The sequence below is a fragment of the Pongo pygmaeus genome, chromosome 1 (assembly GCF_028885625.2).
Source record: "Pongo pygmaeus isolate AG05252 chromosome 1, NHGRI_mPonPyg2-v2.0_pri, whole genome shotgun sequence".
Lineage (NCBI taxonomy): Eukaryota > Metazoa > Chordata > Mammalia > Primates > Hominidae > Pongo > Pongo pygmaeus.
Genome location: NC_072373.2, coordinates 87,410,592 through 87,438,586, shown reverse-complemented (window position 1 = coordinate 87,438,586; position 27,995 = coordinate 87,410,592). Strand labels below are relative to the sequence as shown.

The 27,995-nt window shown below is 40.7% G+C and overlaps 1 protein-coding gene across 6 annotated transcripts in view; it reads left to right on the top strand.

Moving 5' to 3' along the window:
• The window catches only part of DDR2 (discoidin domain receptor tyrosine kinase 2), a 153,501-nt gene that overhangs the window by 89,056 nt on the left and 36,450 nt on the right, over positions 1–27,995 (top strand). The window lies entirely within an intron of this gene.

The following is a 27,995-nucleotide window of genomic DNA, read 5'->3' as shown; positions in this document are numbered from 1 at the left end:
ATGGGGCAACTTTGCTGTGCTCTGTTTCATCCTCCTGCAGACTAACCTGGGTATGTTTTCCTGGAAATTGCACAGGAACAAGACCAGAAGCCAGAATATTCAAACATTTTTCAAGCCACTGCTGAAATCATGTTTACTAAGTCTCATTGACCAAAGCAACTCATGTGGCCAAGCCCCGAGTCAGAGTGGGAGAGCACAAAAAATTAGATGGTAAAGGTCTGGGATGCAGGTATTGGAGAACAATTGGAGTCATTTTTTTTTTCATTTTGCCACAAATATGAACATGGGAAAGTATACGGTGTAAGTGTTCAATTTTATGAATTCATAAACTGAACACATCTAAACAGTACCCGGATTAAGAAGCAGAACTATATCAGCACTTCAGAAGCTCTCTTCATGCTCCCTTCCAGTAGCTTTTCTCACCACCCCCCAAAGGTAGCCATTATCCTGCTTTCTAGCAACATAGATTAGTTTTGCCCATTTTTGTACTTTATATAAATGGAATTAGATGATGCATAAATACTCTTTGTGTCTGGCTTCTTTCACTCAACATTTTGTTTATGAAATTCATCCTACTGTTGCCTGCAGTTGTCAACTATTCATTTTCATTGTTGTATATTACTTTGTTTGAATATTTTATTTAGCCAATCTACTGTAGATGGGAATTTGAATAATTTCTAGTTTGGGCCCATTATGAACAAAACTCCTATAATTATTCTTGTATAAAACTTTTGGTAGAGATAAGTACTCAGTTCCTTTGAGTATACACTTAGAAGTGGGACTTCATATGTGTAGCATATGATATACTATTCTGCATAATACCAAAAATTTTTTGAAGTGCTTTACCATTTTACCATCCCATAGCAGTATATGCAAGTTCCAGTTGTTCCATGCTATATTCTGATTCTTGAGGGTGCTTTAATTTTGTCCTCTTCATAGCATAATGGTACATTTGTGAAAATGTTTGCTCTCCTCCCTTCATAAAAGTTACATGTGCATGGGTTTTTCTTTATACCTTCAATAGCAAATATGATCAAACATCCATAAAATCAAAGAATTATTGGCTGGAGGAGCCCAGTGCCTTGTTACTTCCTCATAATAAGCTCAACTGTTGCATCTCAGATCCTAACTTGGGTACCATTTTTTCCTTTTTCTGCTCTGTATTCCTCTCAATCAATTGTTGATGTTTGGTTGCCTCCTACTACATTCTTCATGCTCTGAGTTCTAAGGAAGAGTGCTGTGAGTGCATGGAGTGGTGGGATGTTTTGGTGGTAAGCATAGTCATGGAGACTGGCATGCCATGAGGACATTTAAATGACTAACCGGGAGAGCTAATCTTCTGTGTTAGAGTCCACACTGTGGCCCCGGAGCAGGAAATGGGTTGTTTGGAGACAGCAAATAGTCATCTTAATTTTTTTTTCTATTTCTGGTGTCAGGTATTTTTGTTGGCTCTTTCTGACAGGGAAAAAGAAATAGACTTCTTGCTTTGCAAAGACCTTTATAGGAAAACAGGACATGTTGAAGGACTAATCCTTCTCTCTGCCATTTCTTTCTATTTTACCAAGTCAAACCAGAGATGAGTGTTTGAGGCAGATGAGAAATTTTCATTCATTATCAGTGATAAAAGAGTCTATCATAAATCCTGAGGCTCATAGAATGTTATAGCTTGCACACTGCTGAGCATAAAGTCAGCATATGATAAATGCATGTTGATTTAAGGATGACTCTTCAGGAGTCCTTACTGGTGTCAACTGAAAGACTGACCATAACTGAAAGTATTGAAAGGTAACTGAAGGCACTGAAAGACTGAGTAAATTCTTGGCCACTTAGGTTTTTCCCATGGAATGGCCACATGATATAACAAATAGAACTTAGGCCAGGAGACCTGGGTTATAAGCAAATCCAATATGCAACCAATTATTAAATTACTGAAACATTTTAGTTGGTTATTGGATATAAAATATTGGTTGGTTAATAGTAACTGAGCTAAGCATTAAACTCAATAAAATAAAAATAAAATAATAATTAGTTGAAGCTCATTGTTGAAGATCTTACAATGACTATTGGTCAATAAGCCTTCAGTATTAGCATGATTTAGCTGATAACAAACATTGAATATGATATGATATGAAATATCAATCTTGGGGTCTCAGCAGATACCAAGAGAGGATAAATAATCTTGTTTATATTTTTAAAAACTCTCTAATATTTGAAATCATAAATGTCTCACAGGTGTCATCCATGGAGGCTGCAGAGTAGTGGTGGTATGACAGAGATAGTTGGCCGAAGCACGAAGGAAGCAGAGTTCTTGGCTCACTGTTCTAAAGCATCTGAGTTTTGGCAAAGCAGGCAGTGAGGCAGATGGTGTTAGTGGCATTTCCAGTAATGGCAGTGTTAAAGGCGGCATTGTCAATGGGGCCTGCAGCGTAGGCTACGCAAGTCTTTGTGGGAAATGCTGACATGAAGGTGTATATACGTAGTCCTGAATTGTGGGCAGTGTTCTCAGCTATCTTCCAGCTGCAACAGTGCACCAGGAACTGGAACCTAATCATCATTAATCCAGTGGGAGAAGTTATTGGAAGAATTTGAGGCAGTTTCTTATATCAAAATCGTGGCTCAGAAATACCATTTAGCTAGTGACATCCAAATCAAACAAATAATCATCCCAGTAATTTCTGAAAATCATTTATACAAATTAACAGATGATTGGAATGTTATTAGTTCTGATGAATGATTTGGAGTTAATTTAGAAAAAAGTATTTAGCTTACTTTTGAGTAACAACCCTAATTATAATCCTGACTTGGTCATAAATTAATTGTGTGACAGTGAGGGAGTTGTTGTGTGTCTCTTTACACTTCCTTAATATTTTCACTTGTAGTAAGATTAAGTTGGATTAGATAATCTATGGGACCCTTCCTGCTACAAAATTACTGTGATTTTTATGGTGTGAGAACTTTATAGCCCATACTGGAAGATTTGTTGGGCTTTGGGCTTGGAACTATAGCCCCTGAAGTTGCATGGCTGTTTTTTGCAAGAAAGACTACTTGTTTCCAATCCCTACTACTTCCCAGGCTCAGGGATGTGAAGTCTGAATTTCAGGAGAATCTTGCCTCTGGGGCTAAGTGCACAGGAAGTGACTGATAAATACTTAAAAATTTTAGACCCTAAAACTCTGCTTAATGGCAGGTGAATGCAGAAACGCTGCCCCAGCCTAACCTGCAGGAGAGTCATAGTGCTACAAGCTACCCTGCTCCAGAGCATCTTTTGCTCTAGAGGTGGGGCCAAGAAGTAGCATTTCAGGCTGAAGATATAGCGTATGCAATGGCTGAGAGGAGGGTGAGGAACATTTGGGGCTCCTGGTGGAGGGTAATGAGTGAGAGAGCCAGCGGGGCTGTGTAGGAGATCCATTCCCCTGTGGGATCCTTGAGTCAAGTTTTCCCTTATTTCCAACTTGGGCTGGGACTGCCAAACTTGATAGGAGAACTAAGGGTATCTCCATGGGAAAGGGGCCTCTTTAGACCCCACAATCATGCACAAAAATACTGGGCTGCAGTAGTTGTTTGAGTGGACATCAGTGTCAGGCTGCCCTAGGGGTTATAAAACCACTGTTTCAATGGTTGGTGGGGAACTGGCACCTTATGTTTTTCCAGGTAGGAGGATGAATAGAAGTATCCTGATGATCCTGAAATTCTAACCCAGCGGTCTGAAGCCCTGGGACCCACCCAGCCAATTAGAGGACTGTTGTGTATAAAAAGCACAGGGGTGCTTGTTCTCACTCCCCTGACTTGGCCTGTGACAACTATTTGTGCTTAGGAAAGGGAGAAACATCTCTTCTTCTCAACAGGCAAACCAGGCCTTTAGGATCCATGGTATAAAGCTGGGCAGGGCAGTGCTGGAACTTCCCATTTTCATATCACACTTTCCCCTCATAGGAAGCAGGCAACTTACTACCAGTTCAGAGTCCTGGGGTGGGAGTCCCCCTTTGGTATCCAGAATGCTTCCACTTAGAAAAAAAGTGGCAAAGCCATTCAGGGTTTGGGATTAGGAGAGGAAGAGCTTTTCTCCTCCTGGCCCCAAATTTATTTTAGGTTCACCACTGTGGTTTTTGTTCTTTCCAGTATCAATCCCACATGTCAGTGAGTTCTTAGGGTCAGGCAACTAGAATTCTAGGCTATTCATGTTGGAATGGATCTTAGAAATATCTAAGTCACTCTTCCTCACTTTACAGATGAGGAAACTGGGAGTCAAAGCAGGTGAGTGATTTGCCCATGCTCCACATTTAGCTAATAGTAAAGCTAGGACAGGGACCCAGGGCTACCTGTCTCCCAACCCCAGATGACTTCTACCTGGGCCCTCAGGGAGCGATGTGCTGAAGTGACCTTTATCTAAAAGTCATGTATATCCATGCAGCCTTATGCCTTCCTTTCTGCAACCAACTTCCAACGTACGTTTATGGGGGTGAGATGTAATTGAGGTTTGAGGGACAGCCTGAGGCCAAAGAATGGAGTCAGATGAATAGGATATACAGTGCTCACACCTAGTCTCATTATGCTAAATGAGGAAGGCTGGAGCTAGAAGCCCTGCAGGGCCAACTTACCCCCACCCAGAAACTGAAGCACCAGGGATGCTTTGGTTCCCTTCTGCACCTGGTTGTGCCTTTATCACCACTCCCTTGTCTTCCACCAAGGCTGCTATGTGTTAATTCACCTACACATATTTCCAAATGGGAAACTCATTTGTTTCCCTGGGTTCTCATCGTTCATGTTCCCAGAGATGTGCTGAGAAGGTTTATGTGGCCTCATCTGTTAATGAGAAGGTGATGCTAGTTTCAGGTTTGTGAAACCAGGCCTGAGGTACTAGTGTTGTGATGTGTGTGTATGTGTGTGTGTAGGGGGGGCGAGGGGAGGGAGTGTGTGTTAGATGGCCTGAACAGGGCCCTGAGAAAAAGATAAAAGGCTGGCAAAAGACCTCTCTGGTTGAATTTATCTTAAGTGAGCAATGCTGGAAGCTGCCCAGATTGGCTCTTTCTTGCTTGTGTGTTTGTTTGTTAAGTCTAGGCTGACGCCTGAGAGTGGCCTTTGGCATTCTTCCTGCCAGTAAAATAGTCTTTCTCCGGGTAAAACAGAAACTCTTCTGCCCCTTGAGCCCCCTTGGTTGTGCCAAATAGGGAAAAAGAGAATGCAAAACTCAAAGAATATTCAATGAACACTTAATATATTCTGGGTACCATTTTAAGTGGTGTCAACAAATTTAATCTTCACAATAATCTTATTAGTATTAGTATTATTATATAATAGTACTATCATTATTCTAGTTTTACAGAGGAAAAAGTGAGGCCAAGAAACATTAGGTAACTCACACCAGGTTACAGAGAAAGCTAAGTGGCAGAACCCGGATTCGACCCTGCTCCAGCAAGCATGCTCTATTCTTCTACTTCTTTTTTCCTTTTTCCCGTTTTTCAAATTTCCAACAATGTATCAGTTAAGAGTTTTTTGTTTGTTTGTTTTTGGAGACGGCGTCTTGCTCTGTCACCCAGGCTGGAGTGCAGTGGCATGAACATGACTCACTGCAGCCTCGACCTCCTGGGCTCAAGTGATCCTCCTGCCTCAGCTCGCCAAGTAGCTGGCACTACAGGCATGCGCCACCACGCCCAACTAGTCTTGGCATTTTTTTGTAGAGAAGGGGTTTTGCCATGTTGGCCAGACTGGTCTTGAACTCCTGACCTCGCCCTCCTAAAGTGCTGGGATTACAGGCATGAGCCACCACACTCGGCCACAAGCATGCTCTTGACCTTTGTGCTCTACTGCCTGTGGAGTGTGAGACTCGTGGAGTGTGAGACTCAAGGAATGTCCAGGCAGAGGAAACCCAGATTCATGGACCAGCCATGAATGGGCTACAGAGACCCGTGAATCCCCTGAAATTGCATCCCAAACTTAATGTGTGAAGACAAAAGTACATTTGCAGAAGGAAAAAAGTTTTCTATTATCAGATGCTCAAAAGACTCTGACCAGTTCCAGAAAAGGCTAAGAATGGTGGATTTAATCTAATCTTGTACAAATGAGGAAACTGAGGTTTAGGGAGATAAAGTGATGGGAGGAAACATGTTTGAAAAGACTATTAGCAGACCTAACCAGCCTTTGCCTACTCACTGGACGAACATGGTCAGAGTTTTGGGTTCTCTGAACTGCAGTCTTCTCACCTATCACTGATCGCTGCCTTAAGGGCTGTTAGGAAGAGTAAGAGAATATATGTAAAGTACCTAGCATAGCATCAAACACACAGAATGTGATTAATAAATGCTAGAACTTCTGTCCTCTTCCTTAATTTTGTATATTGTGCTGTGATAATGGCAGACTTCATTAGTCTTTCCATTATTCTATACTGTCCTTTATATTTTAATTATTTAACTTAATTACTATACTATAAAAATATTTCATTTTCTTTGAGGGCAGACTTCACCTAATTCCTGGGCTTTGTATCTTGGGATAAAAGGGTTCCAAATACATCTACTGCATCATCACCTTTCCATCTAAAGTAGCCAAGTGAATTCCTGGTTCATACACTAAAACTTTGCGTTCACCCTGTTGTTTTGCATTCTGAGGCCTAGATTCCTAGTTGTAAAAGGCAGTCAGAGGAGCTAAAAGCAATGCAAGAAAAAACAAAGCTCCACTTTTTTTCTGTTGTCAGTAGGGATAAAGGCCCAGGGAGACCTAGTCTCCTTGAGTCTAAACTTTGGGGCCAGGAACATTATCATGGGACTGCAGGAAGAGCTTCACACAAAGTCCCTTTTCTGGACCTCTCAGTTTTCACAACCACCTGCAGAGCTCGGTTTTGCTCAGGGCTCTCATGTGGAAAGATTAAGAATCTACAGAAGAACAACAGTGTTGGCAGGAGCAGACAAGGAGACAGGGACCCCGCTTACCATGGAAACCGGGCACTGGGGCCATTAGGGCCATGTATCACTGCTGCTTCACTTATTTGCTTATTAATGTTTTGTTCTGAAAGCTGACAAGAACTCTAGGGGCTTCAAGCCCATAAGATCAAGACATATAATATAGCGATATAAGTATGTAAGAAACATAGATTGATACAGATATAAAATAGGAAAAGGATATGAAACAAATATAATATATAGGATAAAAATATAAGTATAATAAATATTATACATATATTTATATATGTGAGTATATTTATGTATGTATTTATGTATATATAGATATATCTATATGTTCACATGTTACATGTTACACACGAACATATATATCTATATATAAATGTATAGATATATATATGTCTTTATATATAGATAGATATATATATCTTTATATATATACATACCTATTCCATAAATATATCCATAAATATGTTCACATTTTACCCAATCAGGTCAAATCTCCAGTGTCGTGCTAGTTGAGACACTGAAGGTATGAGAGTTAGCTGGAGCTGAAAGAATTTGCCAGGCCAGGTAAAAAGAGGAAGGGAAAGCTTTTGAGCCAAAGAAAAGGCACAGAGGCACAAATTGAAAAACAAGAGTGAGGATAGTGATTATTGAGGGGTCATGAGGGCAAAGGTGGGGTTAGGCTGGCACCAAAAGTAGGAACCATATAATCTTGGGATCCTCAGTATATGACAAGTGTTTTATGATCAAAGGCTTTGTCTTCACCTGGTGTTAACATAATGCTATGCCATGCTATCTTTCCCAGGGTGCAGGTTCCTTTTGCTATCACATTTCAACAAATCCTGGGAGCAGTGCGTTCTAAAAATTAGACAAGCAATAATCCTCCCTGGGCTCTCAGTCCAGATTCTTCCCCAACTTGGTGATTCTTGACCCTAGGGATCACACGATAAACAGGGTGTGTGTGCTGGTAGCAGGGTGTGATGACCACGTGATACGGTTACTAGACAGACTACGACAATGGAGATCAAGAGATCTAGATTCTAGTTCCAGCTGTGTCACTATCTAGCTTTGTGACTTTAGGTAAATCTCTGCACCTCACTTTGCTCATTTATAACATGGGGTCCATAAACTTTGCTCTCTGAACTTCATAGGGTTACTGCAGGGGATTGAATGAGATAATGGAAATAAATGGGCTTTGGAAAGTTACATGCAAATATCAAAGACTGTGATTTGTTACTTTTGGAAGAGAAGAAAATGAAAATAAACACTATGAAACAACAGTTTCTATCAAGCAGGTGATGCAGGAGGAAGAAAGAGAAAAAAACTCCATTAGTGACCATTAAGGTCCCTTGTGGTCCCCAAGACAGACTCAAGTTGCTTTTGGGGAATGGGGCTTCTAACAGTCCTGAACTCTGGCCACCCTAACTCTAAAGGGATGCAGGACCCTGTGCTCAAGCCAAGCATATCCATTACTATATATATATATATGTATATATATATTATTATTATTATTTTTCTGGGGAGAATAGTGTGATTGTTGACTTAGCTCTTAGTCCTGGCCTGTGGGTCTCTGAAGAGTATGGATGTGGCAAGATAGCCCTCACAGAATTTATCAGTGGTTTGGACACACACACAGTAAAGTAGAAGTTAAGACACTAAAATCAGTGAGGTTTTTTTATGAGCCTAAGTGGGAGGTAATGAGTTGTTAAAAAAATTTATGCAACTTTTTTTTCTTCCTGCTTCAGAGGTTTTTATGACTTTGGTCTTTGTCTCTGGTGTAGTGATAATCTTTTGTCTCTTCATGACCAGCACCTATTACAGTGCTTGGCTTATATAGGCAATCAACAAATGTTTGATGAATAAGAAGAGGGAGGGGGAAAAAGGAAGTCAAGGAAACTCCCAGGCTTCTCTGTATTTATTTATTTTTCTTCTTATTATTTTTATTTATTTATTTATTTATTTATTTATTTTTAAAACGGAGTTGCACTCTTATTACCCAGGCTGGAGTGCAATGGCGCGATCTCGGCTCACTGCAACCTCCGCCTCCCAGGTTCTAGAGATTCTCCTGCCTCAGCCTCTCGAGTAGCTGGGATTACAGGCATGCACCACCACGCCTGGCTAATTTTGTATTCTTAGTAGGGACGAGGTTTCTCCATGTTGGTCAGGCTGGTCTCGAACTCCCGACCTCAGGTGATCCACCCACCTCAGCCTCCCAAAGTGCTGGGATTACAGCGTAAGCCACCACGCCTGGCTTTTTTTTTTTTTTTTTTGCAAAAAACAAAACAAAAAAATATCTAAATGATGCTATGTGAGACTTGATCTCAGAAAGATGTTGGGAAGCTGAGCAGGAACCCATAGGAATATCACCCCTTTAAATGATGAGATGCTGAGTATGGTGTGAGTAAATTAGAAGGAAGATAACGAACCGAGGCCGTTTCAGCTGAAGCTACTGAAGTGTAGCACCAGGGGTCCAGCCTTCTAGTGTTAGAGAACTGGGAGAGCCCATCTCCTTGCAGAGGTAGAGCAGCCCGGGGCTGCAGGGGAGGGTGAGGCCTTCATGCTTGTTCCTAAATGCCTAAGGTCTTCGTTTAGGCTACAAGTGGAGCATTTTGATTGTTATACACAAAGGAAAATGTGGTTAAATTTAATTCAAATATATGTAAATATCTTATGATTGGTATTTCAAGGGAGGAAGTCAGATTCAGTCTTTTGGCTACTGTAACCTATATTAAAGATAGGAAGTATGCAATGATGTGTACTGTCTATGTACAGGCATTGCTAACTTGAGAAATGTATTGGCATGGGAGGAGCCCTGGGCTTGCGCATGGGACAAATCCACCTTGAAAGCAGAGCAGAGTGTCTTCATTCTGGGTAGCTGGTAGGATATAAGCCTGAATTCTTGGTCTTCCAGTGCTTCTTAAAAACTCCCACGTGTTCTCTCTCCCAACCAGGTCCTGAACTCTAATCTGTGTCCTGTCCGACTCTCAAAAAATCAGCTCACCTCTTCAGAGGGCTTCTCCTTACATTCCCCCTCCACACAGCCCCAGCATTTGGCACATGTGCTGAGTGAGATATACTGCGTGCTCGAGGGATACCAAGTCTCCCTCAAAAACTCTGCTAATTTTGTCCCGTAGCGACCCTCTGCTAGTGCCAAACCCGGAGTCGGCCTCCTGCCTCTGCTCCAAATGGGCAAATGGCCGAAAGTGGCTACAGAAGTTCCCTCACCTCTCTGAGATTCTCCCTTCTCTGAAGTCTTGGTCTCTGCATTCTCATTGCCTCAGAAACAATCAGATTCCTTCAAGTAGATGATTTATGAATTTTATTTAGCTCTTCCAGTTACTTTTAGAGGGAGCACTGATTACTGCACACTACTCCATCCCACCTAGAAACAGAGATATTAATAAAAAGTGAATTTATACTTTGTTGCCACAGTGATTCATGTTAACTAATCATGTTTTACTTTTTGACTTCACTTCTAGGAAGCTCAGAGCCAAAGTTGAAACCCATCATCAGCCAGTGGTATAGAACCAAATGTAATACACTTTCTGTATTAACCTTAGCTCTAGCTTATCTAATTGTTCCTATTTTCTTTTTCCTTTATCCAAATTTCTTCACTTATTTATTTATTTATTTTTATCTTATGCAACTTTGGAAGCCGACTCCAAACTTTACTGAATGAGTCAAAGTAAAAATAATTAAAAAATAAATAATACCTAACTTTATTGAACATTAGTGCTCTAAGTGCTTGACATAATTAACTCATATATTCCTTATGGCATTCCTATAAACAAGTGCCATTACTACCATGAAATTGAGAGGCTGAAAGCTTAAGTAATCTTTCTAAGGTCATAAAACCTTTTAATTGTTTGAGGAAGAGTGAATGTAATATTTTAAACAAACAATTTTCTCTTCTCCTCTTAGATATCATTTATTGAGCCCCATTACATTCTATAAAGTATGCTAACTTCTTTGTATACATTATGTTAACGTTGGCTTGGCAGGATTATTAAAGATGAAGAAACCGAAGTTCGTAGAGGTTTGGTAACTGGTAGTGGGGTCCCATAATTCAGAAGTGGCAGAGCCAAGTCTTAATATAAACTTTCCATTATTCCAAATTGTGGCCTCAGTTTTCTTCTTCACTCCTGATCTTCACAGCTACCCAGTTTTCTCTTCAACTTACCTTCTTGTTGGGGAAAGGACATACTATTTACTATGAAAGCTTCACTGACTTTGTCAACCAGGAAGAAGAATTCATTATCTGATCCCTATCTTAGTACCCTGAAACCCACTACAGCTTGGGGACTGCTCTCCTGGGGCTCTGCAAGAATTGTTTCTGGAAAGTATTTTGGGCTTCCAGGAAAACTGCAATCCTAAAGGTCTATTCCTAAGGGGAATTTCAACTTGCGCAAGAGGTCTGGGTGACCATTATACCCAAAGAATAGCCCTGTAGGCTGAAGAAAGAAACCAAATAATCTTTCTTGGCCCCGCATTGTGTCAATATTTATCTGCACAAAGGACCAGTCTGAAATAGCCTGCTCTGTGAAGCTTGTGGGAAGCAAGGCCTCAGTGACAGTTTCTTTAATTGGACTACCTTGTCCTTTCAGAAATTGGAAGAGCTAGCCATGGTAGCCTAGGGTTGGAGAAGGAAGAACCAGGGATCAGGAGACCTGAATTTCAGTCCTGGTTACCCTAGCCCTCTGTGTGAACTTGAGTAAGTCAGTTCACCTTTCTGGGCCTCAGAGGTTCTGATATTTAACACGGAGACATTAGAGGGATTGGCTTCTTAAATTTGCTTCTAAGCTCCAAAGTTTTATGATTGCAGATGTCCCTTTAGATTGTAGATTGGCTTGAGACCGCTGACCCCAATAATGCCCCCCAGTCAGTCTTGTCTGGGCCCAGAGAGGCCCAGGTGTCAGGTCTCTGCACCTCGGGCCTCATGTGGGCCATGTGTGTGTTTTCCTGGAAGCTGCATATAGGACACTCATTGACGGGGAGCCCGTGGTCTGGAGCTAGTAGTGAGATGGTAAACATTATGGAACAAGCAGCCCTTTCAGGCTCTCGGCCTTGGCAAGATAGTATGAAAAATAATTCTTGGGAAGCTGGGGACTGATGGCAGCTGCTTCTCCTCAGCCTGCCTGCCAGGCCCTACCAGAGCTTGGAGGGCTGGAGCTCCCTGCTGGGCCTGCCACAGCCTGTGCTGGTAGTTTTCCACTCTGGGAAACTGGAAAAGTGAATTGGCTTCTCTGTCCGGGAGATTGGTGGATAGCGGAAGCATCAGAAAACCACTAAGACAACTCAGCAGGAAAAACCAGGAGACACTTCTTTGCTGCAGGGCCTCTTGCTTCCCTTGCCATTCCCTGCTTTTTCATGCTTCTTTACAGTTCATAATAGAACAAAGACAGACTGGTGGGATTTGATGAACGAGGAAGTGGACTTGGGGGAAAGCAAGGAGACCTGACATTTAGGGCTTGGGCCAACTTGGCAGTTCTGAGTCTTGACTATTGGCTGAGATCCCTTCCACAGAAGGAGTTTACCCAAAATAGGCACATTCAATGGGAAAACCACACTGGTACAGCTGAGAAGTGCCACGTTGGTTGCCCTGGGCTTCTCCTGGTTCCAAAGATTCAGTAGGATGAGAAAGGTCATCCAAGATCATCTTGTCCATTTTCCTGTGCCTTTTCTCTAAGGCCCTTGGGCATACTGAATCACCGAGAAACTTTATCTATTTTCTTAATGTGACTATTGCTGATTTACTAAGTTCTTATCTCTGAATTGTCATCCTCATCCTTATATTACTTTGTCCCAATTTCTAGACCTCCATCCTAACTTTCGTTGTCCGGAGATTGTGTGCGATACTTGTAGCCCTCTCTGCCTTTTCATCTACTTATTTATTTGCCAAATGTGTGTTGAGCATCTCATGGGTGCTGTGTGTTGGCAGGTACTGAGGGGGAAAAGGAAGAATCTGACATGATTACTATTCTCAAAATTGCTCACAATTTCAACAAGGAGGTAAACAAGCACAAGAGAAACAGAAAATCTCCATTGAAGTTTGTTACTTAATAGAGCCCCCCTACACACCATCATCACTTTTATCCCATACCATGTTTTAGTATTTTCCATAGCTTCGTCACACTATCTGAATAGAAAGAGCCAGTAATAGCTACTGTCAAATACATAATCAAATTGTGTCTATTTGATTATGAAAAATCTATTGTCTTTTTTCTGTCTCCCCTACCGGAATGTAAGATCCATGAGACAAATTATTTTATCTGTCTTGCTTACTACTGTATCTTCAGAAGAACACCTGATACACAGCAAAAACTTATTTATTAAATAAATACATACACATTTGTAAAAGAAATACATTTGTGAACTAAATACATGCAGGTAAAGATAGATTGCAATAAAATATGTCATGACTCAGACTTACAAGGAAGTTTCCTGAATCTGCTGTCTGCTAAAACACCATTAGCCAAGGCTACCCTTGATCAAACTCCCAGGACTTTGTTTTTAAGCCTTGTAAAATGATGAACAACAGAAAACACTTCCTTTATCACTTTTCAATAGACGTTTATTGAGCACTTGGTTAATGCCAAACATCCTACTAGAAATTGGAGATACAACAGAGGAAGAAAGACATGATCTTTGCCCTCATAACACATACTGTTTAGTGGGCAGACCAAAATTAAACAATTATTTACATTACAAGTCTAAAAACTGTTATGAACGAAAACAAGTTTGTTATAAGAGCATATAATAGAAATTCCTAACTTAGCTGGGGACTTGGGGGAATTCCTTGAGGGGAGTGACTGGCTGACAGCTGGAGGATGAGCAGGAGCTAGTGAGTGAAGGAGGGAGGATGCACATCCCAGGTAAAAGGAGCATCATGCACAGAGACCTTGAGGCTGGAAGATACTTTGTGCATTCAGGAACTGAAATAAGGTCAACGTGCTTGGTAGAGAGCAAAGAACAGGGAATAGCCAGAGATGAGGCCAGAGAGTAGCCTGAGACCCAATCGTGTGGACCCCATGGATCACATTTTCTTAAGAAGAATGAAAACCTGTTAGAAGGTTCATGACAGAATAAAGTTTTAGGAAGCTAATTTGGGCTACTGTGTGGAGAAGGGATGATAGAGGAACAACGAAGAAGAGCTAGAAGGCATTATAGCAGCTCAGATGGGAGGTTGTGGAGGTTGCACACTGCATGGGAAGAATAGAGGAGAGAAACAGCTGGACTCAACTGCAGGAGGTAGGATTTGTAGAACTTGCTGATGGACTTGATGATTCTCAAAGGCCAAGTTTACTTCTCATTCCTTGACTGCCTCCTGTCGAGAGTAACATGTTACCTATCATTCCTGGACTCTTCCTCTCCAAGAATTCTATGTTGGTCTCCAGGCAGAGGTTGACTCAGGGAGAGCCTTTCCAATTTTCATCAATGTCATTGCCACTCTGCTGTCCACCACACAGTTGACCTAAACCCTCTGTATGCTGGAAGAGCTGGACGAGTCGAGGAGGAGGGGAGCGCTGACATGTGTAACAAGTTATTTACATGAAATGAAGCCTCATGTCCTCCCCTACTTCCTCTAGTTCTCAAGCTTGAGTCTGCATTAGGGTCATCTAGAGTAGTGGTTAAAACACTGTTCGCTACCCCCTCCCAGCAACCCCACCAGAGTTTCTGACTCAATCGGTCAAATGGAGACTGATAATTAGCATTGCTAATGAGTTTCCAGGTGATGCTGATGCTGCTGTTCCTGGAAGCATATTTTGAAGATCACAGCTTTAAATGGTAACTGAAATGCAATCACAGTACATAGATCAAAGAGCTTTCAGGAAGGAAACTGGCACTCCTTTGACACCACATAGCGAGTATCCTATGTGGATCTACCTCCACCCTCCCATCCCACACACTTCACCTCTCTTTTGCTTCATTTTTCTCATCTGTTATATAGGAAAATTCCTGAATGGGTTCAGTTAGGACACAAAATATAAAGGGTTTCTATGCCTAGGAAATATAATTTAACTGAAATGTGGCATAAAAGCAGCTGCAGCAGCAGTAGCTCTGATAAAACTCCTTAGTTGCCATTCTCAGAATGAACAGTACATTAGAAGGAAAGTTATTTGCAACAATATCATGATTCACCTCATGTGACCCGCATTCCCTATTTCTGCTTTACTTTAGATATTCCAAGAAGCAGAGGCTCTCATTGCATTCATGGCCCAGTGTCTAGAGATGCATGAAAGCCCAGTGGGACTGTCAGTGTGGTTTTCTCTGGTGCCCAGCATGGTCCCAGAGAATCATTACACATCCAGACTGAAGGGACCTGGGAGCAGTGGCTCCAGAGCCTGGCTACGCAGCACAGTCGCCTGGTGGACTGTAAAAATATGCAGGCTACTGGGCTCAGCTTCAGGTATACCAAAGCAAAATCTCTAAAAGGAGGCTGACAAACATGTATTCTAAAACCTCTCCAGGCTTTTCTAATGCTATTGGTCCATGGACTGGCTTTGGGAACCACTGCCTTACAGAAAGCCTAATAGAACTCCCTTGCTTTCCACATGAAGAAACAGACCCAAAGAGAGCCAGGAGCTTGCTCAGATCCCACATGGTATAAGTGGTAGAACTGGGAGTGGATGCGAAGTCTTGATTTTCAAGGGTTGTGGGCTCAGTGGAATTACAGGCTTTAGAGCCAAGTTCTAAGATGAGTTAGTATTTACTCAATGAATGGCCTTTGCAGTTAAAACTTACCTGTAGAATGTGTGATTAGTGGGAAACATGAAATATTGGGTGGAAAATGCTTATCATATTGCCTGACACTTGGTAAATGCTTCTAAATGGATGTCATCATTACTGCATTTTACTGAATTTAAGCAACTCATGACTCTAAGATGCATCATTACTTTATGTGCCTCTAAGAAAGAAAGAAAAAAAAACTACTGCCAGTTAAACTATGACACTATTTGCTTGCGAAGCGCATCCAGATTTCAGAGATGTCAATATGTGAAAGAATGGGCAGTGTGGTATTTCACTTCTCTTTTCTCAACTCTATGAAGATTCTTACTTTACCGAATTAGATACTTAACAGTACATGAAAATTCCTGAAGAAGAAGTATACTTAGTGTGTTTGAGGAACAACAAGGAGGCCAGTGTGGCTGATGGGGAAAGCGGGGTAAGGACAAGGTCCAAGACATCCGGGGGATGTCTGATTCCATGTCTTCACTATTGTGAATAGTGTGAGCAGAAGAGTTTCACGATCTGACTTATATTTTTTTGTGACTACATAGTATTCCATGCTGTATATGTACCACATTTTCTTTTCTTTTCCCCTTTGCTTTTTTTTCCTTTTTTTCTTTTCTTTTTTTTTTTTGAGATGAAGTCTCTCACTGTTGCCCAGGCTGGACTGCAGTGGTGTGATCACTGCACCTCCGCCTCCCAGATTCAAACAATTTTCCTGCTTCAGCCTCCTGAGTAACTGGGATTACATGGGCACACCACCATGCCTGGCTAATTTTTGTATTTTTGATGGAGACAGGGTTTCACCGTGTTGGCTAGTCTGGTCTCAAACTCCTGACCTCAAGTGATCCGCCCACCTGGGCTGCCCAAAATGCTGGGATTACAGGCATGAGCCACCATGCGCGGCCCACATTTTCTTTATCCAATCCACTATTGATGGGCACCTAGGCTGATTTAATATCTTTGCTATTGTGAATAGTGTGAGCAGAAGAGTTTCATGATCTGACTTACATTCTAAAAGATACATGGGAAAAGGTGGACAAAGGGAGACCAGTTAGGAAATTATTGCACTATTCCTGGCAATGGAAGACAGTGAATTAGCTTATTATGGTAGTAAAATATGTGAGAAGTAGGTGGGATATGGGAATATTTTTAGGGTAGCCAGTAGAATCTTCTCTCAGTGGATGGACTGAATACAGGGTATTGAAGGAGTCAAGAATGGCCTCAAGATTTTTGGCTTGAGTCATTGAAAGAATGGAGCCTGAAAAAAAAAAATAGACTGGAGGATGAGCTTTGGAGGGAGTCTGTATTTTACTCAATGTTATCTTTACTCCTTATTTACATCTATCTCTAAAGTTTACCTTTTTTTTAAATAAATATTTTTGAATACCTATTTTCTCCCCAGTATGCACTGAGAAATAAAAATGAATAAGATACAGTGCTTTATTCCCCTCAAAATTTTGCCACCTGCAGGGGAGATAGGACTCACACGTGGTACATTACAAAGCAATATGTATCTAATAGTATAAGAAAGATATTTAAAATGTGAGAAATCAGAGAAAGGAGGCATTCATTGTAATTGGCCCTATCCTCCCCCCAAAATGCTTGCTTTTGTTGAGTACAAGTTCATTACACTGGAAAAGGAGAGTGCTAGCATAATAACTTTAACTAGATTTTTCACTTTGGGTAAACTGCCTCCTTGCTGTACCTCAAACCACCTCCACAACAAGCACGCTCTTTCCTCAACTTTACCTTTGCATTTGCTGTTCCCCTTGCATAAACCATCATCCCTGCAAGAGTCACCCTGGTTGCTGTCTTCCTTCACTCAGGTCTCTGCTCCAAGTCACCTTATCTAAGAAGCCTTCCTTGATTTCTTTATATAAAAGAATGCCTATTCCTTTTGCATAGTTTATTTTTCTTCACAGCACTTGCCATCTTCTCTCACATTATATATTTATTTGCTTTATTGGCTGTTTCCCCACATGAGAATGTAAACCCAGTGACAAAAGGCACTTTGTTTTGTTTACCATTGTATCCCCGCAAGGCCAATGAATTGCTTAATGAATTATTTAATAAATATAGGAATTAAAATAAACCATGGGTTTGGAAAGCAATAAGCAAATGGGGTTGGAGATAGAACTGGACTCTGAACACAGCGTTGGTTTCAGAAGAGAGAGAAGACGCTACAGAACAGCTCTCTGACTAAGCTACATGCCTCTGTGGCAGCCTGGAATCTTGGGAGACACAGCTTGCATCAGGCCACTCTTTTGGTTAAAGCAAAGGTTAAAGTCTGGTGTATTGGGGCAAACTTTGGATAGAGATACAGAATGTGATCTAAGTCAATCCCTACTACTTAATAGCTGTGGGCCTTCTGCCGGTTTCCTCATACAGGATGAGTATCCCTTATCTGAAATGCTTGGGACCAGAACTGTTTTGGATTTCAGAATTTTTGGACTTTGGAATATAATATAATATAATATAATATAATATAATATAATATAATATATAATATAATATATAATATAATATAATATAATATATAATATAATATAATATAATATAATATATAATATAATGTAATATAAATTTACCCAGGTGAGCATCCCAAATCCACAAATCCAAAATCCAAAATGCTCTAATGAGCATTTCCTTTGAACATCATGCTGGTGTTCAAAAAGTATCAGATTTTGGATTTTAGATTTTTGGATTTGAGATACTCAACCTGTATATATTTTGAGAGTAATAGTGTGTACTCTGCCTACTACAAAGAGTTATTGCAAGGGCAAAGCAAAGGTAAGCCACGGGACAGCACTTTGCAAATTGTTAAGAATTCTATTATCAGGGTCAAGATGGCAATCAGGGACACTATGACATGGACTAAAGTCAAAAGATCCAGGAATGCCTGCCTTGGACAGCTAGATCTTCTCCCCAGGAGGTGCCTGAGGGAGATATACACGCAAGTGACAGTCACAAAGGGTAAGTGAAGTTCTACATTATTTGTAGCTGGGCTTGGGTCCTAAATGCCAATGTGAGTGTTCTGATAAACTGACCTGGGCATGTAGCCCAGGTTAAAGGCCTCCAGAAGCCTCTCTTTATTCATTAAGTCACTGGTGACAAGGACTAAAACACTTAGCACACTCAGTGACATGTAAGGTCAGTGTTGAGGAGGGATTAGAGCAGGCCCCTGAGAGGGCCATTTTCTGTGTGTGATTTTCAAAAAGTACATTGATCTCATCCATTGGAAATTTTGGCCCCATTAGCATCCTGTGTTAGTATTTCCTCATCCTTACTCTTCCCTTCAATTTCACTTCTCAGAAAGTGGAATTTGAGAATTTGTTGCTTCATCCCCAAACAGTTCAGATTTGCCCTTAAGATTCAAGCATAATGATTATCTGTGGCACATATTACCTCTACTGGAGAAATTATACTTTTGATAAGAATAGACAAAATAATATTATATTCCTATGTTCATCTCTTGATTCAAAACTGACTTGGAAATCATAGTGGATGGTGTGTTAGGCTGTTCTTGCATTGTTATAAATACATACCCAAGACTGGTCAATTTATAAGGAAAGAGGCTTAATTGGCTCATAGTTCTGCAGGCTGCACAAGCATGGCATTGGCATCTGCTTGGCTTCTGAGGAGGCTTCAGGTAGCTTATAATGATCGCGGATGGTAAAGTGGGAGTAGGCATGTCACATGGTGAAAGCAGGAGCCAGAGAGAGAGAATGGGGTGGCGGGGAAGGGACTGCACACTCTTAAATGACCAGATCCCCTGTGAACTTAGAGCGAGAGCTCACTTATCACCAAGGGCATGGCCCAAGCCATTCATGAGAGATCCTCCCCCATGATCCAAACACCCTACCTCCTCCCCCACCAGCCCCAACCTCCAGCATTGGGGATTACTTTTCAGTATGAGATTTGGGTGGGCACAAATATCCAAACTATATCTTATGGTGTATTAATCCATTTTCATGCTGCTGATAAAGACATACCCAAGACTGGGAAGAAAAAGAGGTTTAATTGGATTTACAGTTCCGCATAGCTGGGGAGGCCTCAGAATCATGGCAGGAGGTGAAAGGCACTTCTTACATGGCAGCAGCAAGAGAAAATGAGGAAGAAGCAAAAGCAGAAACCCCTGATAAACCCATCAGATCTCGTGAGACTTATTCACTATTACAAGAATAGCACGGGAAAGACAGGCGGGCCCCCATAATTCAGTTACCTCCCCCTAGGTCCCTCCCACAACATGTGGGAACTCTGCGAGATACAATTCAAGTTGAGACTTGGTGGGGACACAGCCAAACCATATTAGATGGTGAACATAGAAGTGTTCCTGTGGTATATGGCCATGTTTCTTGCCAAAACTTCCTGCATATGATGTTGGTTAATTGCAGTTTCTGGAAGTATCAGCTAATCCTTGGCCTAAAGCTATCTTTCCCTTTCTTAGGGTGAGATAAGACTCCAGGAGCTCTCCTTGGTATGATATAGGCAGAAGGGCCCTCTTGCCTTCAGTTCTTCGTGTTGTAGTGGATATCCTCATTCTTCAAGCCCATGATGTTCCTTAGGGAACGTAGTTCTGCTGTTTCTGTGCCAAGCCTGGGCATTATGCTCACGTGAAACCTTTTTCCCTTGATTTTTGCTACTTCTCCAGGGCACTTCCTGGGAATGGGACTTGGTACCTATTAGTACTATAATTTGCCTCTCTCTGACCCCTCCAAGCTGAGAGAAGTCTCGCCTTTCTCCCTGCCACCTCTACTCCACCCTGCAGTCCCTTTCTGAGGGCAGGCTTTCTAGGAAGTTCTTTGTCTTCATGTAGTTTCTTTTTTCTTCCCTGTAAACATAAATGTCCCCTAGGGTGAATGAACATAAAGGCCTGGCTACAGGCTTTGAAAATGGAAGTGATAATACACAAAAATCTTCAAAATTATCTTGCTCCAGAGATTATTTCAAAAACAGTTTTATTGAAGTACAATTGACATACAATAGACTGCACACATTAAAATGCACAAGTTGACCAGTTTTGACTTACATATAAACCCGTGAAATCATCACCATAATCAAGATAATGACCACATCCATCACTACCAAAAGTTGCTTGTGTCCCTTTATGATTTCTCTGGCCACTCTGCCTTCCCCCAGGAAACAACTGATCTCTTTCTGTCACTATAGATTAACTTGTTTTTGTTTTCTAAAGTTACATATAAATGGAAGCATACAGTACGTGCTTTTTTGGTCTGACTTTTTTTACTAAGCATAATTGTTTTGAAATTTATCCATGTTGTTATAGCATGCCTCAATAGTTCATTTTATTGCTGAATAGCAAGGCATGATCTAGGGTCGGACAAGTGAAGTGCCTAGGGTTAAAATGCAGTCAGTTCCTTATTATGATAATCATAATGATGATGATTGTAAAAACATTTAATGAGACCTGCTCTCTTAACAAGTTTTTAAGTGTAATATACAGTGTAATTAAGTATAGGCACAATGTTGTACAGTGGATCTCTAGAAAGTATTAATCTTGTATAACTGAAATTTATATCCCTCGAATAGGAATTCCCCATTTCCCCTTCCTTCCAACTCCTGGCAACCATCATTCTACTTTGTTTCTATGATTTAGGCTATTTTTGATATGTTACATATGTGGAATCATGCAATATTCCTTCTTCTATGGCTGGTTTATTTCACTTAGAATTATGTCTACCGGGTTCAACCATGTAGTCACAAATGTTAGGATTTCTTTCTTTCTTCTTTTTCCTTCTTTTAATTATTATTTTTTATTATTATTACACTTTAAGTTCTGGGGTACATGTGCATAATGTGCAGGCTTGTTACATAGGTATACACGTGCCATGGTGGTTTGCTGCACCCATCAAACCATCATCTACGTTAGGTATTTCTCCTAATGCTATCCCTCCCCTAGCCCCCAACCCAATTTATTTCTTTTTTAAAGCTGAATAAGATTCCATTGTATGTGTATCCCACATTTTCTGTATCTATTTATCTGCTGATAGTCATTTGTGTTGTTTCCATGTCTTGGCTTTTGTGAATAGTGCTGCAATGAACATGGAAGGGCAGATATCTCTTCAAGATGCTGATTTAGATCCTCTTGGGTGTATACCAGAAATGGGACTGCTGGAGCATATGGTAGTTCTATTTTTAATTTTTTGAGGAGCCTCCATACTGTTTTCTATAGTGACTGCATCATTTTACATTCCTGCTAACAGTTTGTAAGGGTTCCAATTTCTCCACATCCTTGCCAACATTTGTTATCTTTTGATTTTGTTGATGATAGTCATCCTGACATGTATAAGGTGATATCTCATTATGGTTTTAATTTGCATTTCCCTAATGATTAGTGATTTTGAACACCTTTTCAAGTAACTTGGCCATTTGTATGTCTTCTTTGAAGAAATATCTATTCAACATCTTTGACCACTTTAAAATCATATTTTTTGTTTCCTATCAAGTTGTATGAGTTCCCTATATATCTTGGATATTAACCTTCAAATATATAATTTGCAAATATTTTCTCTCATTCCAAATGTCTTTTCACTTTGTTCATTGTTTCCTTTGCTGTGCAGAAGTTTTTGTTGTTGTTGTTCAATTGTAGTTCTGCCTGTTTTTGCTTTTGTTTCTTATGTGTTTGGTATCATATCCAAGAAATCATTGCTTAGACCAATCATTGCTTAGACCATTAAGGTTTTTTCCTGTATCTTCTTCTAGGAGTTTTATACTTTTAGATATCATGTTTAAATCTTTAATCCATTTTGAGTTGATTTTTGGGTAAAATGTATGATAATAGTTTAATTTTATTATCTTGCATGTGGATATCCAGTTTTCCCAACACCATTTATTGATGAGATTTTTTTTTTGCCCATTGTATATTTTTGACATTCTTGTTGAAGATCAGTTGACCTGTGTGGATGACTTCCAGGCTCTCTATTCTGTTCTATTGGTCTATATGTCTGTTTTTTCAGGTACCATACTGTTTTAAGTAACTTTCTAAAATATTTTGAAATTAGGACGTGTGATACTTCTGATTGATTTCTTATTTTTCAAGATTGCTTTGGCTATTTTGAAACTTTTTGTGGTTCCATATAAATTTTAGGATTTAAAATTATTTCAAAATAATTTCTGTAACAAATGTCATTGGGATTTTGAAATGCAATCAGTTGTGAATCCATTTCAATTGTTCTTTTTTTTCTTACAATGGTTTCTATTTTTCTGCTTTTTCACATGCCCGATAATTTTTTATAGCATGGGACATACTTACACCTTAAAACTTTTTGTTAGATGGCCGAATAGGAACAGCTCCAGTCTACAGCTCCCAGCATGAGCAGTGCAGAAGACGGGTGATTTCTGCATTTCCAACTGAGGTACCGGGTTCATCTCACTGGGACTTGTTGGAAAGTGGGTGCAGCCCATGGAGTGTGAGCTGAAGCAAGGTGGGGCATCACCTCACCTGGGAAGTGCAAGGGGTCAGGGAATTCCCTTTCCTAGCCAAGGGAAGCTGTGACAGACGGTACCTGGAAAATCGGGACACTCTTACCCTAATACTGTGCTTTTCCAATGGTCTTAGCAAACGGCACACCAGGAGATTATATCCCGCGCCTGGCTCGGAGGGTCCCATGCCCACGGATCCTTGCTCACTGCTAGCACAGCAGTCCGAGATTGAACTGCAAGGTGGCAGCGAGGCTGGGGGAAGGGCATCTGCCATTGCTGAGGCTTGAGTAGGTGAACAAAGCAGCCGGGAAGCTCAAACTGGGTGGTGCCCACCACAGCTCAACCAGGCCTGCCTGCCTCTGTAGACTCTACCTCTGTGGGCAGGGCATAGCTGAACAAAAGGCAGCAGAAACTTCTGCAGACTTAAACGTCCCTGTCTGACAGCTTTGAAGAGAGTGGTGGTTCTCCCAGCACGGAGTTTGAGATCTGAGAACGGACAGACTGCCTCCTCAAGTGGGTCCCTGACCCCCAAGTAGCCTAACTAGGAGACACCTCCCTGTAGAGGCTGACAGACACCTCATACAGCTGGGTGCCCCTCTGAGACGAAGCTTCCAGAGGAAGGATCAGGCAGCAACATTTGCTGTTTTGCAATATTTGCTGTTCTGCAATATTTGCTGTTCTGCAGCCTCCACTGGTGATACCCAGGCAAACAGAGTCTGGAGTGGACCTCCAGCAAAGTCCAACAGACCTGCAGCTGAGGGTCCTGACTGTTAGAAGGAAAACTAACAAACAGAAAGGAATAGCATCAACATCAATAAAAAGGACATCCACACCAAGTCCCCATCTGTAGGTCACCATCATCAAAGACTAAAGGTAGATAAAACCACAAAGATGGGGAGAAACCAGAGCAGAAAAGCTGAAAATTCTAAAAATCAAAGTGCCTCTTCTCCTCCAAAGGAACACAGCTCCTCGCCAGCAATGGAACAAAGCTGGGTGGAGAATGACTTTGACGAGATGACAGAAGTAGGCTTCAAAGTATCAGTAATAACAAACTTCTCCAAGCTAAAGGAGGATGTTCAAACCCATCGCAAAGAAGCTAAAAACCTTGAAAAAAGATTAGACAAATGGCTAACTAGAATAAACAGCGTAGAGAAGACCTTAAATGGCCTGATGGAGCTGAAAACCATGGCACGAGAACTACGTGATGCATGCACAAGCTTCGGTAGCTGATTCGATCAAGTGGAAGATCAAATGAATGAAACAAAGTGAGAAGAGAAGTTTAGAGAAAAAGGAGTAAAAAGAAATGAACAAAGCCTCCAAGAAATATGGGACTATGTGAAAAGACCAAATCTACATCTGACTGGTGTACCTGAAACTGACGGGGAGAATGGAAACAAGTTGGAAAACACTCTTCAGGATATTATCCAGGAGAACTTCCCCAACTTAGCAAGACAGGCCAACATTCAAATTCAAGAAATACAGAGAACGCCACAAAGATACTCCTCGAGAAGAGCAACCCCAAGACACATAATTGTCAGATTCACCAAGGTTGAAATGAAGGGAAAAATGTTAAGAGCAGCCAGAGAGAAGGTCAGGTTACCCACAAAGGGAAGCCCATCAGCCTAACAGTGGATCTCTCAGCAGAAACTCTACAAGCCAGAAGAGAGTAGAGGCCAATATTCAACATTCTTAAAGAAAAAAATTTTTAACCCAGAATTTCATATCCAGCCAAACTAAGCTTCATAAGTGAAGGAGAAATAAAATCTTTTACAGACAAACAAATGCTGAGAGATTTTGTCACCACCAGGCCTGCCTCACAAGAGCTCCTGAAGGAAGCACTAATCATGGAAAGGAACAACCAGTATTAGCCACTGCAAAAACATGCCAAATGGTGAAGACTATCGATGCTAGGAAGAAACTGCATCAACTAATGAGCAAAATAACCAGCTATCATCATGATGACAGGATCAACTTCACACATAACAATATTAACCTTAAATGTAAATGGGCTAAATGCTCCAGTGAAAAGACACAGACTGGCAAATTAGATAAAGAGTCAAGACCCATCAGTGTGCTATATTCAGGAGACTCATCTCACGTGCAGAGACACACATAGGCTCAAAATAAAAGGATGGAGGAAGATCTACCAAGCAAATGGAAAATGAAAAAAATCAGGGGTTGCAATCCTAGTCTCTGAAAAAACAGACTTTAAACTAACAAAGATCAAAAGAGACAAAGAAGGCCATTACATAATGGTAAAGGGATCAATTCAACAAGAAGAACTAACTATCCTAAATATATATGCACCCAGTACTGGAGCACCCAAATTCACAAAGCAAGTCCTTAGAGACCTACAAACAAAGAGACTTAGACTCCCACACAATCATAATGGGAGACTTTAACACCCCACTGTCAACATTAGACAGATCAACGAGACAGAAAGTTAACAAGGATATCCAGGAACTGAACTCAGCTCTGCACCAAGTGGACCTAATAGACATCTACAGAACTCCCCATCCCAAATCAGCAGCATATACATTCTTCTCAGCACCACATCGCACTTATTCCAAAATTGACCACATAGTTGGTAGTAAAGCACTCCTCAGCAAATGAAAAAGAACAGAAACTATAACAAACTCTCTCTCAGACCACAGTGCAATCAAATTAGAACTCAGGATTAAGAAACTCACTCAAAACCACACAACTACATGGAAACTGAACAACCTGCTCCTGAATGACTACTGGGTACATAACAAAATTAAGGCAGAAATAAAGATGTTCTTTGAAATCAATGAGAACAAAGACACAACATACCAGAATCTCTGAGACACAATTAAAGCAATGTGTAGAGGGAAATTTATAGCACTAAATGCCCACAAGAGAAAGCAGGAAAGATATAAAATTGACACCCTAACATCACAATTAAAAGAACTGGAGAAGTAGGAGCAAACACATTCAAAAGCTAGCAGAAGGCAAGAAATAACTAAGATCAAAGCAGAATTGAAGGAGAGAGACACAAAAAACCCTTCAAAAAAATCAATGAATCCAGGAGCTGGTTTTTTGAAAAGATCAACAAAATTGATAGACCGCTAGCAAGACTAATAAAGAAGAGAGAGAAGAATCAAATAGACACAATAAAAAATGATAAAGGGGTTATCACCACCGATCCCTCAGAGATACAAACTATCATCAGAGAATACTATAAACACCTCTACACAAATAAACTAGAAAATCTAGAAGAAATGGATAAATTCCTGGACACTTACACCCTCCCAAGACTAAACCAGGAAGAAGTCGAATCCCTGAATAGACCAATAACAGGCTCTGAAATGGACACAATAATTAATAGCTTACCAACCAAAAAAAGTCCAGGACCAGACAGATTCACAGCCGAATTCTACCAGAGGTACAAAGAGGAGCTGGTACCATTCCTTCTGAAGCTATTCCAATCAATAGAAATAGAGGGAATCCTCCCTAACTCATTTTATGAGGCCAGCATCATCCTGATACCAATGCCTGGCAGAGACACAACAACAACAAAAAAGAATTTTAGACCAATATCCCTGATGAACATCAATGCAAAAATCCTCAATAAAATACTGGCAAACCGAATCCAGCAGCACATCAAAAAGTTCATCCACCACGATCAAGTTAGCTTCATCATTGGGATGCAAGGCTGGTTCAACATATGCAAATCAATAAACATAATCCGTCATATAAACAGAACCAAAGACAAAAACCACATGATTATCTCAACAGTTGCAGAAAACGCCTTCAACAAAATTCAACAGCCCTTCATGCTAAAAACTCTCAATAAACTAGGTATTGATGGTAAGAGCTATTTATGACAAACCCACAGCCAATATCATACTGAATGGGCAAAAACTGGAAGCATTGCCTTTGAAAACTGGCACAAGACAGGGATGCCCTCTCTCACCACTCCTATTCAACATAGTGTTGGAAGTTCTGGCCAGGGCAATCAGGCAGGAGAAAGAAATACAGGGTATTCAATTAGGAAAAGAGAAAGTCAAGTTGTTCCTGTTTGCAGATGACATGATTGTATATTTAGAAAACCCCATCGTCTCAGCCCAAAATCTCCTTAAGCTGATAAGCAACTTCAGCAAAGTCTCAGTATACAAAATCAAGGTGCAAAAATCACAAGCATTCTTATACACCAATAACAGACAAGCAGAGAGCCAAATCATGACTCAACTCCCATTCACAATTCCTTCAAAGAGAATAAAATAACTAGGAATCCAACTTACAAGGGATGTGAAGGACCTCTTCAAGGAGAACTACAAACCACTGCTCAAGGAAATAAAAGAGGACACAAACAAATGGAAGAATGTTCTGTGCTCATGGATAGGAAGAATCAATATCGTGAAAATGGCCGTACTGCCCAAGGTAATTTATAGATTCAATGCCATCCCCATCAAGCTACCAATGACTTTCTTCACAGAATTAGAAAAAACTACTTTAAAGTTCATATGGAACCAAAAAAGGGCCCGCATTGCCAAGACAATCCTAAGCCAAAAGAACAAAGCTGGAGGCATCACACTACCTGACTTGAAACTATACTACAAGACTACAGTAACCAAAACAGCATGGTACTGGTACAAAAACAGAGATATAGACCAATGGAACAGAACAGAGCCCTCAGAAATAATACCACACATCTACAACCATCTGATCTTTGACAAACCTGACAAAAACAAGAAATGGGGAAAGGATTCCCTATTTAAGAAATGGTGCTGGGAAAACTGGCTGGCCATATGTAGAAAGCTGAAACTGGATCCCTTCCTTACACCTTATACAAAAATTAATTCAAGATGGATCAAAGACTTAAAAGTTAGACTCAAAACCATAAAAACCCTAGAAGAAAACCTAGGCAATACCATTCAGGACATAGGCATGGGCAAGGAC